General features: G+C 41.8%; 11 non-coding genes across 11 annotated transcripts; 6 read left to right on the plus strand and 5 right to left on the minus strand.

Annotated features, from left to right (window-relative positions):
• Nucleotides 1–868: 868 nt before the first annotated feature.
• On the plus strand, nucleotides 869–940 carry TRNAE-CUC (transfer RNA glutamic acid (anticodon CUC)). The gene has a single exon. It is a non-coding gene; the product is annotated as a tRNA-Glu (tRNA).
• A 965-nt stretch (nucleotides 941–1,905) lies between these two features.
• Nucleotides 1,906–1,978, minus strand: TRNAM-CAU (transfer RNA methionine (anticodon CAU)). Its single transcript has one exon. It is a non-coding gene; the product is annotated as a tRNA-Met (tRNA).
• Nucleotides 1,979–3,031: 1,053 nt separating this feature from the next.
• On the plus strand, nucleotides 3,032–3,103 carry TRNAE-CUC (transfer RNA glutamic acid (anticodon CUC)). Its single transcript has one exon. It is a non-coding gene; the product is annotated as a tRNA-Glu (tRNA).
• A 626-nt stretch (nucleotides 3,104–3,729) lies between these two features.
• Nucleotides 3,730–3,802, minus strand: TRNAM-CAU (transfer RNA methionine (anticodon CAU)). Its single transcript has one exon. It is a non-coding gene; the product is annotated as a tRNA-Met (tRNA).
• Nucleotides 3,803–3,890: 88 nt separating this feature from the next.
• TRNAE-UUC (transfer RNA glutamic acid (anticodon UUC)) lies at nucleotides 3,891–3,962 on the plus strand. The gene has a single exon. It is a non-coding gene; the product is annotated as a tRNA-Glu (tRNA).
• Nucleotides 3,963–9,986: 6,024 nt separating this feature from the next.
• TRNAM-CAU (transfer RNA methionine (anticodon CAU)) lies at nucleotides 9,987–10,059 on the minus strand. Its single transcript has one exon. It is a non-coding gene; the product is annotated as a tRNA-Met (tRNA).
• Nucleotides 10,060–11,113: 1,054 nt separating this feature from the next.
• On the plus strand, nucleotides 11,114–11,185 carry TRNAE-CUC (transfer RNA glutamic acid (anticodon CUC)). Its single transcript has one exon. It is a non-coding gene; the product is annotated as a tRNA-Glu (tRNA).
• Nucleotides 11,186–11,811: 626 nt separating this feature from the next.
• On the minus strand, nucleotides 11,812–11,884 carry TRNAM-CAU (transfer RNA methionine (anticodon CAU)). Its single transcript has one exon. It is a non-coding gene; the product is annotated as a tRNA-Met (tRNA).
• An 88-nt stretch (nucleotides 11,885–11,972) lies between these two features.
• TRNAE-UUC (transfer RNA glutamic acid (anticodon UUC)) lies at nucleotides 11,973–12,044 on the plus strand. The gene has a single exon. It is a non-coding gene; the product is annotated as a tRNA-Glu (tRNA).
• A 1,592-nt stretch (nucleotides 12,045–13,636) lies between these two features.
• On the minus strand, nucleotides 13,637–13,709 carry TRNAM-CAU (transfer RNA methionine (anticodon CAU)). Its single transcript has one exon. It is a non-coding gene; the product is annotated as a tRNA-Met (tRNA).
• An 88-nt stretch (nucleotides 13,710–13,797) lies between these two features.
• On the plus strand, nucleotides 13,798–13,869 carry TRNAE-UUC (transfer RNA glutamic acid (anticodon UUC)). Its single transcript has one exon. It is a non-coding gene; the product is annotated as a tRNA-Glu (tRNA).
• The last annotated feature ends 753 nt before the right edge of the window (nucleotides 13,870–14,622 follow it).

Below are 14,622 nucleotides of genomic sequence, written 5' to 3' on the forward strand. Positions count from 1 at the left end.
ACAATCAAAGACAGAAATGTATTTTCCAGACAATAATATTTCAGGTAGATTTTGTACTTTGCAGTCAAAAATGCTGAACATCAGGGTATTTGTGGCTCTTACTGACCTTTAGCACAAGATTTCATTTTGTTTCATAGCTTAAACCATTCTCAACTACACCTTATTACTCCAAAGCGTCAAGGGACGCAACAATCCATGTGTTCTGTCTGTCACTAAGGCTCCTGTTTCCTTTCGAATCGGAAACGTTTCAGTGAGAAAGTTCTGAGTGGGTGACACAATATCCCAAGAAAAGGGAGGAGAATAGTTCCCCGTGTGAGGAAAAAACATCATGAACTTCAGATTACCAACTGACGTGCTAAGTACCATGCTCATGTGGCAACTTTTTTCTTTTGTGATGTAAAAGCTATTTAATCAAAGCAAAAACTTCTTTTTTTTTTTTTTTTTTAATTTATCTTGCTGCTTAGTGTATAACTTGTCCCACGTGGAAAAGTGGATAGGACCTAGTATCCCTGGTCGACTGGTTTACTTCCTGCTACGGGAGTGACACTCCTTTGGAACTAGTACACACATTCGAAAGCTGCCCCGTGCCTTGTACGTGGAAACAGTTTAGGAACTAAATTGGTTATGTTTTGGTACTGAATCGGAAAAATCTGTGGCCCTGTAGCCAAGATGGAGACAGAATCGATTGAGAAAACGAGGGACCAGTACCCCGTCTAAGAATCGAACGTTCATCTTTCAGCTTATGAGACTGATTTGCTTACAACTGTGTTAACGAGGCAAGCTGCGCAAATAGAACTGCAGAAGTTGCTTGTGCCAAGTAGAAAACTTATTTTTTTTCAGATTGTCACTGATAAGACAGCACAACTTTTCCCATATGGTCTAGCGGTTAGGATTCCTGGTTCTCACCCAGGTGGCCCGGGTTCAACTCCCGGTATGGGAATGTACTTTTCTGTACTGCCACCAACATTCAAAGACAAAGGTGTTTTTCAGACAAAAGTATTTCAGGTAGAATTTGCGTTAAGCTGTCGAAAATTCTGAACGCCATCTTTTGGTCCGTTCGTTGTGATGAACTTTGGCACAAGATTTAATTTGGTTTCATAGCTCAAATCAATCTCAACTAGCCCCTTTTACAGCAAACGTGTCAAGAGAATCAACAACCCATGTGTCCTGTCTGTCATTTGGGTTCGCAAATTCTTACTTATCAGAAACATTTTAAATCTGAAAGGGAAAGTTCTAATTTGGTGACAGAATCTCTTCAGAAAAGAGGAGACCGCTTCCCCGTGTGAGGATCGAACTCACGAACTTCAGAATATGAGACTGACGCGCTCGCTACTGACGGGTGTTTTTCAGACAAAAGTATTTCAGGTAGATTTTGCGCTTAGCTGTCAAACAGCTCAAATCACTCTCATCTGCCTCTTTATACAGCAAACGGGTCAAGAGAAACAGCAACCCATGTGTCCCATCTGTCATTTGGGTTCACAAATCCTTACTTATCAGAAACGTGTTAGAACTGAAAGGGAAAGTTCTAAGTTTTTGACAAAATCTCTTCGGAAAAGAGGAGCCTGCTGCCCCGTGTGAGGATCGAACTCACGACCTTCAGATTATGAGACTGACGCGGGTGTTTTTCAGACAAAAGTATTTCAGGTAGATTTTGCGCTAAGCTGTCAATCATTCTGAACACCAGCTTTTGGTTACATTCATTGTGACGACCTTTGGCACAAGATTTAATTTTTTGTCATAGCTCAAATCACTCTCATCTGCCTCTTTATACAGCAAACGGGTCAAGAGAACCAGCATCCCATGTGTCATTTGGGTTCACAAATCCTTACTTATCAGAAACGTGTTAGAAATGAAGGGGAAAGTTCTAAGTTTTTGACAATATCTCTTCGGAAAAGAGGAGCCCGCTGCCCCGTGTGAGTATCGAACTCACGACCTTCAGATTATGAGACTGACGCGCTACCTACTGCGCTAACGAGGCAAGATGCACGTGCCAATCTGCAGACGTTTCTTGTGCAAGCCCCCGAGCTGATTTTTTTCAATAGATACCTCAGTGTGTAGCTATCCATTCCCATATGGTCTAGCTGTTAGGATTCCTGGTTTTCACCCAGGCGGCCCGTGTTCGACTCCCGGTATGGGAACGCACCTTTTACTGTACTACTGCCAACAATCAAAGACAGAAATGTATTTTCCAGACAATAATATTTCAGGTAGATTTTGTACTTTGCAGTCAAAAATGCTGAACATCAGGGTATTTGTGGCTCTTACTGACCTTTAGCACAAGATTTCATTTTGTTTCATAGCTTAAACCATTCTCAACTACACCTTATTACTCCAAAGCGTCAAGGGACGCAACAATCCATGTGTTCTGTCTGTCACTAAGGCTCCTGTTTCCTTTCGAATCGGAAACGTTTCAGTGAGAAAGTTCTGAGTGGGTGACACAATATCCCAAGAAAAGGGAGGAGAATAGTTCCCCGTGTGAGGAAAAAACATCATGAACTTCAGATTACCAACTGACGTGCTAAGTACCATGCTCATGTGGCAACTTTTTTCTTTTGTGATGTAAAAGCTATTTAATCAAAGCAAAAACTTCTTTTTTTTTTTTTTTTTTAATTTATCTTGCTGCTTAGTGTATAACTTGTCCCACGTGGAAAAGTGGATAGGACCTAGTATCCCTGGTCGACTGGTTTACTTCCTGCTACGGGAGTGACACTCCTTTGGAACTAGTACACACATTCGAAAGCTCCCCCGTGCCTTGTACGTGGAAACAGTTTAGGAACTAAATTGGTTATGTTTTGGTACTGAATCGGAAAAATCTGTGGCCCTGTAGCCAAGATGGAGACAGAATCGATTGAGAAAACGAGGGACCAGTACCCCGTCTAAGAATCGAACGTTCATCTTTCAGCTTATGAGACTGATTTGCTTACAACTGTGTTAACGAGGCAAGCTGCGCAAATAGAACTGCAGAAGTTGCTTGTGCCAAGTAGAAAACTTATTTTTTTTCAGATTGTCACTGATAAGACAGCACATCTTTTCCCATATGGTCTAGCGGTTAGGATTCCTGGTTCTCACCCAGGCGACCCGGGTTCAACTCCCGGTATGGGAATGTACTTTTCTGTACTGCCACCAACATTCAAAGACAAAGGTGTTTTTCAGACAAAAGTATTTCAGGTAGAATTTGCGTTAAGCTGTCGAAAATTCTGAACGCCATCTTTTGGTCCGTTCGTTGTGATGAACTTTGGCACAAGATTTAATTTGGTTTCATAGCTCAAATCAATCTCAACTAGCCCCTTTTAGAGCAAACGTGTCAAGAGAATCAACAACCCATGTGTCCTGTCTGTCATTTGGGTTCGCAAATTCTTACTTATCAGAAACATTTTAAATCTGAAAGGGAAAGTTCTAATTTGGTGACAGAATCTCTTCAGAAAAGAGGAGACCGCTTCCCCGTGTGAGGATCGAACTCACGAACTTCAGAATATGAGACTGACGCGCTCGCTACTGACGGGTGTTTTTCAGACAAAAGTATTTCAGGTAGATTTTGCGCTTAGCTGTCAAACAGCTCAAATCACTCTCATCTGCCTCTTTATACAGCAAACGGGTCAAGAGAAACAGCAACCCATGTGTCCCATCTGTCATTTGGGTTCACAAATCCTTACTTATCAGAAACGTGTTAGAACTGAAAGGGAAAGTTCTAAGATTTTGACAAAATCTCTTCGGAAAAGAGGAGCCTGCTGCCCCGTGTGAGGATCGAACTCACGACCTTCAGATTATGAGACTGACGCGCTACCTACTGCGCTAACGAGGCAAGATGCACGTGCCAATCTGCAGACGTTTCTTGTGCAAGCCCCCGAGCTGATTTTTTTCAATAGATACCTCAGTGTGTAGCTATCCATTCCCATATGGTCTAGCGGTTAGGATTCCTGGTTTTCACCCAGGCGGCCCGCGTTCGACTCCCGGTATGGGAACGCACCTTTTACTGTACTACTGCCAACAATCAAAGACAGAAATGTATTTTCCAGACAATAATATTTCAGGTAGATTTTGTACTTTGCAGTCAAAAATGCTGAACATCAGGGTATTTGTGGCTCTTACTGACATTTAGCACAAGATTTCATTTTGTTTCATAGCTTAAACCATTCTCAACTACACCTTATTACTCCAAAGCGTCAAGGGACGCAACAATCCATGTGTTCTTTCTGTCACTAAGGCTCCTGTTTCCTTTCGAATCGGAAACGTTTCAGTGAGAAAGTTCTGAGTGGGTGACACAATATCCCAAGAAAAGGGGGGAGAATAGTTCCACGTGTGAGGAAAAAACCTCATGAACTTCAGATTACCAACTGACGTGCTAAGTACCATGCTCATGTGGCAACTTTTTTCTTTTGTGATGTAAAAGCTATTTAATCAAAGCAAAAACTTCTTTTTTTTTTTTTTTTAATTTATCTTGCTGCTTAGTGTATAACTTGTCCCACGTGGAAAAGTGGATAGGACCTAGTATCCCTGGCCGACTGGTTTACTTCCTGCTATGGGAGTGACACTCCTTTGGAACTAGTACACACATTCAAAAGCTGCCCCATGCCTTGTACGTGGAAACAGTTTAGGAACTAAATTGGTTATGTTTTGGTACTGAATCGGAAAAATCTGTGGCCCTGTAGCCAAGATGGAGACAGAATCGATTGAGAAAACGAGGGACCAGTACCCCGTCTAAGAATCGAACGTTCATCTTTCAGCTTATGAGACTGATTTGCTTACAACTGTGTTAACGAGGCAAGCTGCGCAAATAGAACTGCAGAAGTTGCTTGTGCCAAGTAGAAAACTTATTTTTTTTCAGATTGTCACTGATAAGACAGCACAACTTTTCCCATATGGTCTAGCGGTTAGGATTCCTGGTTCTCACCCAGGTGGCCCGGGTTCAACTCCCGGTAGAATCATAGAATCATAGAATCATAGAATCATAGAATGGTAGAGTTGGAAGGGACCTCCTGGGCCATCTGGTCCAACCCCCTGCTCAAAGCAGGATTCGCTAAATCATCCCAGTTAGATGTCTGTCCAGCCTCTGTTTGAAGACTTCCATTGAAGGAGAACTCACCACTTCTCGTGGCAGCCTGTTCCACTCATTGATCACTCTAACTGTCAAAAAGTTTTTTCTAATATCTAATCTGTGTCTCCTCCCATTCAGCTTCATCCCATTGCTTCTAGTCTTTCCTTGTGCAAATGAGAATAAAGTTGATCCTTCTACAATGTGACAGCCCTTTAGATATTTGTAGACAGCTATTAAGTCTCCTCTCAGTCTTCTCTTTTGCAAACTAAACATTCCCAAATCCTGCAACCTTTCCTCATAAGACAGGGTTTGCAGACCGGTCACCATTCTGGTCGCTCTTTTCTGAACTTGCTCCAGTTTGTTGATGTCTTTTTTAAAATGTGGTGCCCAAAATTGGACACAATATTCCAGATGAGGTCTGACCAAAGAGGAGTAGAGGGAAATAATTACTTCACGTGATCTAGACTGTATGCTTCTGTTAATACATCCTAGAATTGCATTTGCCTTTTTTGCTGCTGCATCACACTGTTGACTCATATTCAGTCTGTGATCTATTAGTATACCCAAGTCTTTTTCACATGTGCTGTCACTTAGCCCTATTCCTCCCATTCTATATATGCTTTTTTCATTTTTATTGCCCAGATGTAGTACTTTGCATTTCTCCCTGTTAAAAACCATTCTGTTAGTTGCTGCCCACTTCTCCAGTTTATTTAAATCTTTATGAATCCTCTCTCTCTCTTCTCTAGTATTAGCTATCCCTCCTAGCTTTGTGTCATCAGCAAATTTAATCAGTTTACCCTCAATTCCTTCATCTAAATCGTTGATAAAGATGTTGAACAATACAGGGCCCAGGACAGAGCCCTGTGGTACCCCACTTGAGACATTCTTCCAACTGGATGTGCAGCCATTTACGACCACTCTTTGGGTCCGATCACTAAGCCAGTTATGAATCCACCTAACAGTTGCCTTGTCCATTCCATACTTAGTCATTTTTTCAATAAGGATTGTATGAGAGACTTTGTCAAATGCTTTGCTGAAGTCAAGATATACTATATCTACAGCATTTCCTTGATCCACCCAATCAGTAATACCGTCATAGAAGGAAATTAAATTAGTCTGACATGACTTATTAGTTACAAACCCATGCTGACTCTGTTTAATCACTTCATTCTTATCCAGGTATTGACATACATGTTGTTTAATAATTTGTTCAAAGATCTTTCCTGGTATAGAAGTCAGACTCACCGGCCTATAGTTGCCTGGGTCCACCTTCTTCCCCTTTTTGAAGATAGGAACAACATTTGCTCTTCTCCAGTCTTCTGGCACTTCTCCTGTTCTCCAAGAATTTTCAAAGATTATGGAGAGGGGTTCAAAAATTTCTTCTGCTATCTCCTTCAGTACTCTGGGGTGTAATTCATCTGGACCTGGAGACTTGAATTCATTTAGGTTAGCTAAGTGTTTCCTCACTATCTTTCTGTTTATAGATATCCTGGATTCTTCTATTCCCTTAATAGGACAGTGAATAACAGTTGATGTTACATTTCCTTTCTGAGAGAAAACAGATGCAAAATAGGAATTTAAAAGTTCAGCCTTCTCAACATCCTGTCTTACCATTTCATCATTTTCATCCTGTAAAAATCCTATAGCATCTTTGACTTTTCTTTTACTTTTGACATATCCCCAAAATCCTTTATTATTGCTTTTGACATCTCTTGCAAGCCTCAATTCATTTTCAGCTTTAGATAATCTGATTTGTGCCCTGCAGGTTCTGCAGACAGCATTATATTCTTCTTTAGATATGCCTCCCTCTTTCCATTTTATAAACATTTTTTTCTTCCTTTTTAGCATGTGCTTAAGTTCTGTGTTCAACCATCCTGGTTTCCTTAAATGCTTCCTATTCTTCCCTCTTTTCGGAATTGTTAACAACTGTGCTTTGAGAATTTCATTTTTCAAGATTTCCCATCCTTCCTGGACATTTTTGTCTTTAAGGATATCCAGCCATTGGATCCCTCCAATTCTCTTTCTGAATCCCTTAAAATCTGCCTTTCTGAAATCTAACCTTGACGTCTGAGTCTTCACAGGTCTTCCGCCTCTAGTTATCCAAAATTCTAAAATAGCATGGTCGCTACCTCCTAGGGTCCCAGCCACTTTTACCTCCTCAACCATTTCCTCCCTGTTTATAAGGATTAGATCCAAGGTAGCAGTTCCCCTTGTTTTCTCCTTTACCTTTTGGAAGATAAAGTTGTCAGCAAGAGAGGATAAGAATTTCCTTGACCTGTTAGTTTTGCCTGAGAGAGATTCCCAACAAATGTCTGGATAGTTGAAATCTCCCATGACAACTATGTCATATTTTTTGGAGAACTTGGCCATTTGATGCATAAAGAGTTCATCCATATCTTCAGCTTGCACAGGCGGCCTGTAGTAAATGCCTACAATGGTGTCCTTTCCATTGTTCTGTCCTTGTATTCTTACCCAAACAGTTTCCACAGAACTCCCAGTCTCTGAAGCTTCAATCTCTGTGCAGATATACGCATTTCTAACATACAATGCGACACCCCCTCCTCGTTTATCAAGTCTGTTTCTTGCAAATAAGTTGTATCCTTCTAGTCTTGTATTCCAATCATGTGTATTGTCCCACCAAGTTTCAGTGATTCCAATGACATCATATTTCTTTTCCTGTGTTAGTAGTTCCAATTCTCCTTGTTTGTTGCCCATGCTTTGTGCATTAGTATAGAAACATTTTAGTTTGTGATTGGTTTCTCTTTCTCCAATATTTTTATTAATTAGACTCTTTCGTCTTTGTTCTTCCTTTCCACTTCTAATAGCAGAGTTCTCAATAGCATTTGTCAGGTGTATGGCTTTTTCTGGTCTTTTGCTTCCCTTCCCATGTTGTTCTAGTTTAAAGCTCTCCTTACAAGTGTAGCAAGGCGACTTCCAAATACCTGCTTTCCAGTCTTCGTAAGGTGCACCCCATCTCTAGCAAGTAGTCCATCGTATAAGTAGTTCACTCCGTGATCCAGAAATCCAAATCGTTGCTGACGGCACCATCGACGTAGCCAGTTGTTCACCTGCAGAATCTTATTCCACCTCCTTGTTCCATGGCCATCCACTGGGAGGATGGAAGAGAAGACCACCTGCGCTCCCAGTTCTTTCACTTTCTTGCCTAAGTCTTCAAATTCTCTGCAGATGGTTTCCAGGTCGTTTCTTGCGGTGTCATTTGTCCCCACATGTAGTAGCAGGAATGGGTAGTCATCTGTAGGTCTGAAGAGTCCTGATATCCTGTCAGACACATCTTTAATTTTTGCACCTGGAAGACAGCACATTTCTCTTGAAGTTATATCCGGTCTGCAGATAGCGGCCTCTGTTCCTCTCAACAGGGAATCCCCCATGACCACCACTCTCCGTTTCTTCTTCACAACATTTTTCTTTCTCCATCCAGGAGGACTCTGAAGGCGTACAAGGTTGCTGTTTGTTGGCAAAGTCTTATCCTGATGTATTTCTTCATCATTTTCCTGCGTGAGAGCCTGGTACTGGTTTCTGAGCAGTATGGGTGCTGACTGCCTCCTGATCCTCCTGCTTCTCTGGGTCACATGTCTCCATTCCTCTGTTTCTTCAGGTGCACTTCGAATTTCTTCTCTTTCTGTATCATGAAGAGATAATTCTGTTCTGTCCAAGAACTCTTCACCTTCCTTAATGATCTTCAACGTAGCTAACCTCTCTTCGAGATTTTGCAACTTTTCCTCCAACAGGGTCACAAGCTTGCATTTGTGGCATGTGAAGTTTGGCTTTTCCACTGGTAAATCTGTGAACATGTAGCAAGAAATGCAGCTCACCAAATGGCTCCTGGCCTCTTCCATCTTGAGATTTCTTAAAAACGATGAAAGATGAGCCAGTGATCGTTGAGCTCGCGGAGACTCTTCACTTATCCCAGAAGGCACTGGGAATATGCAAATGATCTCCTCAAGACTCTTCCCCTGGTATGGGAATGTACTTTTCTGTACTGCCACCAACATTCAAAGACAAAGGTGTTTTTCAGACAAAAGTATTTCAGGTAGAATTTGCGTTAAGCTGTCGAAAATTCTGAACGCCATCTTTTGGTCCGTTCGTTGTGATGAACTTTGGCACAAGATTTAATTTGGTTTCATAGCTCAAATCAATCTCAACTAGCCCCTTTTAGAGCAAACGTGTCAAGAGAATCAACAACCCATGTGTCCTGTCTGTCATTTGGGTTCGCAAATTCTTACTTATCAGAAACATTTTAAATCTGAAAGGGAAAGTTCTAATTTGGTGACAGAATCTCTTCAGAAAAGAGGAGACCGCTTCCCCGTGTGAGGATCGAACTCACGAACTTCAGAATATGAGACTGACGCGCTCGCTACTGACGGGTGTTTTTCAGACAAAAGTATTTCAGGTAGATTTTGCGCTTAGCTGTCAAACAGCTCAAATCACTCTCATCTGCCTCTTTATACAGCAAACGGGTCAAGAGAAACAGCAACCCATGTGTCCCATCTGTCATTTGGGTTCACAAATCCTTACTTATCAGAAACGTGTTAGAACTGAAAGGGAAAGTTCTAAGTTTTTGACAAAATCTCTTCGGAAAAGAGGAGCCTGCTGCCCCGTGTGAGGATCGAACTCACGACCTTCAGATTATGAGACTGACGCGGGTGTTTTTCAGACAAAAGTATTTCAGGTAGATTTTGCGCTTAGCTGTCAATCATTCTGAACACCAGCTTTTGGTTACATTCATTGTGACGACCTTTGGCACAAGATTTAATTTTTTGTCATAGCTCAAATCACTCTCATCTGCCTCTTTATACAGCAAACGGGTCAAGAGAACCAGCATCCCATGTGTCATTTGGGTTCACAAATCCTTACTTATCAGAAACGTGTTAGAAATGAAGGGGAAAGTTCTAAGTTTTTGACAATATCTCTTCGGAAAAGAGGAGCCCGCTGCCCCGTGTGAGTATCGAACTCACGACCTTCAGATTATGAGACTGACGCGCTACCTACTGCGCTAACGAGGCAAGATGCACGTGCCAATCTGCAGACGTTTCTTGTGCAAGCCCCCGAGCTGATTTTTTTCAATAGATACCTCAGTGTGTAGCTATCCATTCCCATATGGTCTAGCTGTTAGGATTCCTGGTTTTCACCCAGGCGGCCCGTGTTCGACTCCCGGTATGGGAACGCACCTTTTACTGTACTACTGCCAACCATCAAAGACAGAAATGTATTTTCCAGACAATAATATTTCAGGTAGATTTTGTACTTTGCAGTCAAAAATGCTGAACATCAGGGTATTTGTGGCTCTTACTGACCTTTAGCACAAGATTTCATTTTGTTTCATAGCTTAAACCATTCTCAACTACACCTTATTACTCCAAAGCGTCAAGGGACGCAACAATCCATGTGTTCTGTCTGTCACTAAGGCTCCTGTTTCCTTTTGAATCGGAAACGTTTCAGTGAGAAAGTTCTGAGTGGGTGACACAATATCCCAAGAAAAGGGAGGAGAATAGTTCCCCGTGTGAGGAAAAAACATCATGAACTTCAGATTACCAACTGACGTGCTAAGTACCATGCTCATGTGGCAACTTTTTTCTTTTGTGATGTAAAAGCTATTTAATCAAAGCAAAAACTTCTTTTTTTTTTTTTTTTTTTAATTTATCTTGCTGCTTAGTGTATAACTTGTCCCACGTGGAAAAGTGGATAGGACCTAGTATCCCTGGTCGACTGGTTTACTTCCTGCTACGGGAGTGACACTCCTTTGGAACTAGTACACACATTCGAAAGCTGCCCCGTGCCTTGTACGTGGAAACAGTTTAGGAACTAAATTGGTTATGTTTTGGTACTGAATCGGAAAAATCTGTGGCCCTGTAGCCAAGATGGAGACAGAATCGATTGAGAAAACGAGGGACCAGTACCCCGTCTAAGAATCGAACGTTCATCTTTCAGCTTATGAGACTGATTTGCTTACAACTGTGTTAACGAGGCAAGCTGCGCAAATAGAACTGCAGAAGTTGCTTGTGCCAAGTAGAAAACTTATTTTTTTTCAGATTGTCACTGATAAGACAGCACATCTTTTCCCATATGGTCTAGCGGTTAGGATTCCTGGTTCTCACCCAGGCGACCCGGGTTCAACTCCCGGTATGGGAATGTACTTTTCTGTACTGCCACCAACATTCAAAGACAAAGGTGTTTTTCAGACAAAAGTATTTCAGGTAGAATTTGCGTTAAGCTGTCGAAAATTCTGAACGCCATCTTTTGGTCCGTTCGTTGTGATGAACTTTGGCACAAGATTTAATTTGGTTTCATAGCTCAAATCAATCTCAACTAGCCCCTTTTAGAGCAAACGTGTCAAGAGAATCAACAACCCATGTGTCCTGTCTGTCATTTGGGTTCGCAAATTCTTACTTATCAGAAACATTTTAAATCTGAAAGGGAAAGTTCTAATTTGGTGACAGAATCTCTTCAGAAAAGAGGAGACCGCTTCCCCGTGTGAGGATCGAACTCACGAACTTCAGAATATGAGACTGACGCGCTCGCTACTGACGGGTGTTTTTCAGACAAAAGTATTTCAGGTAGATTTTGCGCTTAGCTGTCAAACAGCTCAAATCACTCTCATCTGCCTCTTTATACAGCAAACGGGTCAAGAGAAACAGCAACCCATGTGTCCCATCTGTCATTTGGGTTTACAAATCCTTACTTATCAGAAACGTGTTAGAACTGAAAGGGAAAGTTCTAAGATTTTGACAAAATCTCTTCGGAAAAGAGGAGCCTGCTGCCCCGTGTGAGGATCGAACTCACGACCTTCAGATTATGAGACTGACGCGCTACCTACTGCGCTAACGAGGCAAGATGCACGTGCCAATCTGCAGACGTTTCTTGTGCAAGCCCCCGAGCTGATTTTTTTCAATAGATACCTCAGTGTGTAGCTATCCATTCCCATATGGTCTAGCGGTTAGGATTCCTGGTTTTCACCCAGGCGGCCCGCGTTCGACTCCCGGTATGGGAACGCACCTTTTACTGTACTACTGCCAACAATCAAAGACAGAAATGTATTTTCCAGACAATAATATTTCAGGTAGATTTTGTACTTTGCAGTCAAAAATGCTGAACATCAGGGTATTTGTGGCTCTTACTGACATTTAGCACAAGATTTCATTTTGTTTCATAGCTTAAACCATTCTCAACTACACCTTATTACTCCAAAGCGTCAAGGGACGCAACAATCCATGTGTTCTTTCTGTCACTAAGGCTCCTGTTTCCTTTCGAATCGGAAACGTTTCAGTGAGAAAGTTCTGAGTGGGTGACACAATATCCCAAGAAAAGGGGGGAGAATAGTTCCACGTGTGAGGAAAAAACCTCATGAACTTCAGATTACCAACTGACGTGCTAAGTACCATGCTCATGTGGCAACTTTTTTCTTTTGTGATGTAAAAGCTATTTAATCAAAGCAAAAACTTCTTTTTTTTTTTTTTTTTTTAATTTATCTTGCTGCTTAGTGTATAACTTGTCCCACGTGGAAAAGTGGATAGGACCTAGTATCCCTGGTCGACTGGTTTACTTCCTGCTATGGGAGTGACACTCCTTTGGAACTAGTACACACATTCAAAAGCTGCCCCATGCCTTGTACGTGGAAACAGTTTAGGAACTAAATTGGTTATGTTTTGGTACTGAATCGGAAAAATCTGTGGCCCTGTAGCCAAGATGGAGACAGAATCGATTGAGAAAACGAGGGACCAGTACCCCGTCTAACAATCGAACGTTCATCTTTCAGCTTATGAGACTGATTTGCTTACAACTGTGTTAACGAGGCAAGCTGCACAAATAGAACTGCAGAAGTTGCTTGTGCCAAGTAGAAAACTTATTTTTTTTCAGATTGTCACTGATAAGACAGCACATCTTTTCTCATATCGTCTAGCGGTTAGGATTCCTGGTTCTCACCCAGGCGACCCGGGTTCAACTCCCGGTATGGGAATGTACTTTTCTGTACTGCCACCAACATTCAAAGACAAAGGTGTTTTTCAGACAAAAGTATTTCAGGTAGAATTTGCGTTAAGCTGTCGAAAATTCTGAACGCCATCTTTTGGTCCGTTCGTTGTGATGAACTTTGGCACAAGATTTAATTTGGTTTCATAGCTCAAATCAATCTCAACTAGCCCCTTTTAGAGCAAACGTGTCAAGAGAATCAACAACCCATGTGTCCTGTCTGTCATTTGGGTTCGCAAATTCTTACTTATCAGAAACATTTTAAATCTGAAAGGGAAAGTTCTAATTTGGTGACAGAATCTCTTCAGAAAAGAGGAGACCGCTTCCCCGTGTGAGGATCGAACTCACGAACTTCAGAATATGAGACTGACGCGCTCGCTACTGACGGGTGTTTTTCAGACAAAAGTATTTCAGGTAGATTTTGCGCTTAGCTGTCAAACAGCTCAAATCACTCTCATCTGCCTCTTTATACAGCAAACGGGTCAAGAGAAACAGCAACCCATGTGTCCCATGTGTCATTTGGGTTCACAAATCCTTACTTATCAGAAACGTGTTAGAACTGAAAGGGAAAGTTCTAAGATTTTGACAAAATCTCTTCGGAAAAGAGGAGCCTGCTGCCCCGTGTGAGGATCGAACTCACGACCTTCAGATTATGAGACTGACGCGCTACCTACTGCGCTAACGATGCAAGATGCACGTGCCAATCTGCAGACGTTTCTTGTGCAAGCCCCCGAGCTGATTTTTTTCAATAGATACCTCAGTGTGTAGCTATCCATTCCCATATGGTCTAGCGGTTAGGATTCCTGGTTTTCACCCAGGCGGCCCGCGTTCGACTCCCGGTATGGGAACGCACCTTTTACTGTACTACTGCCAACAATCAAAGACAGAAATGTATTTTCCAGACAATAATATTTCAGGTAGATTTTGTACTTTGCAGTCAAAAATGCTGAACATCAGGGTATTTGTGGCTCTTACTGACATTTAGCACAAGATTTCATTTTGTTTCATAGCTTAAACCATTCTCAACTACACCTTATTACTCCAAAGCGTCAAGGGACGCAACAATCCATGTGTTCTTTCTGTCACTAAGGCTCCTGTTTCCTTTCGAATCGGAAACGTTTCAGTGAGAAAGTTCTGAGTGGGTGACACAATATCCCAAGAAAAGGGGGGAGAATAGTTCCACATGTGAGGAAAAAACCTCATGAACTTCAGATTACCAACTGACGTGCTAAGTACCATGCTCATGTGGCAACTTTTTTCTTTTGTGATGTAAAAGCTATTTAATCAAAGCCTTCTTTTTTTTTTTTTTTTTTTTAATTTATCTTGCTGCTTAGTGTATAACTTGTCCCACGTGGAAAAGTGGATAGGACCTAGTATCCCTGGTCGACTGGTTTACTTCCTGCTATGGGAGTGACACTCCTTTGGAACTAGTACACACATTCAAAAGCTGCCCCGTGCCTTGTACGTGGAAACAGTTTAGGAACTAAATTGGTTATGTTTTGGTACTGAATCGGAAAAATCTGTGGCCCTGTAGCCAAGATGGAGACAGAATCGATTGAGAAAACGAGGGACCAGTACCCCGTCTAAGAATCGAACGTTCA

This window comes from Dendrobates tinctorius, unplaced genomic scaffold, assembly GCF_039654945.1.
Source record: "Dendrobates tinctorius isolate UK_male_01 unplaced genomic scaffold, ASM3965494v1 ptg000272l, whole genome shotgun sequence".
In the NCBI taxonomy this organism is placed as follows: Eukaryota; Metazoa; Chordata; class Amphibia; order Anura; family Dendrobatidae; genus Dendrobates; species Dendrobates tinctorius.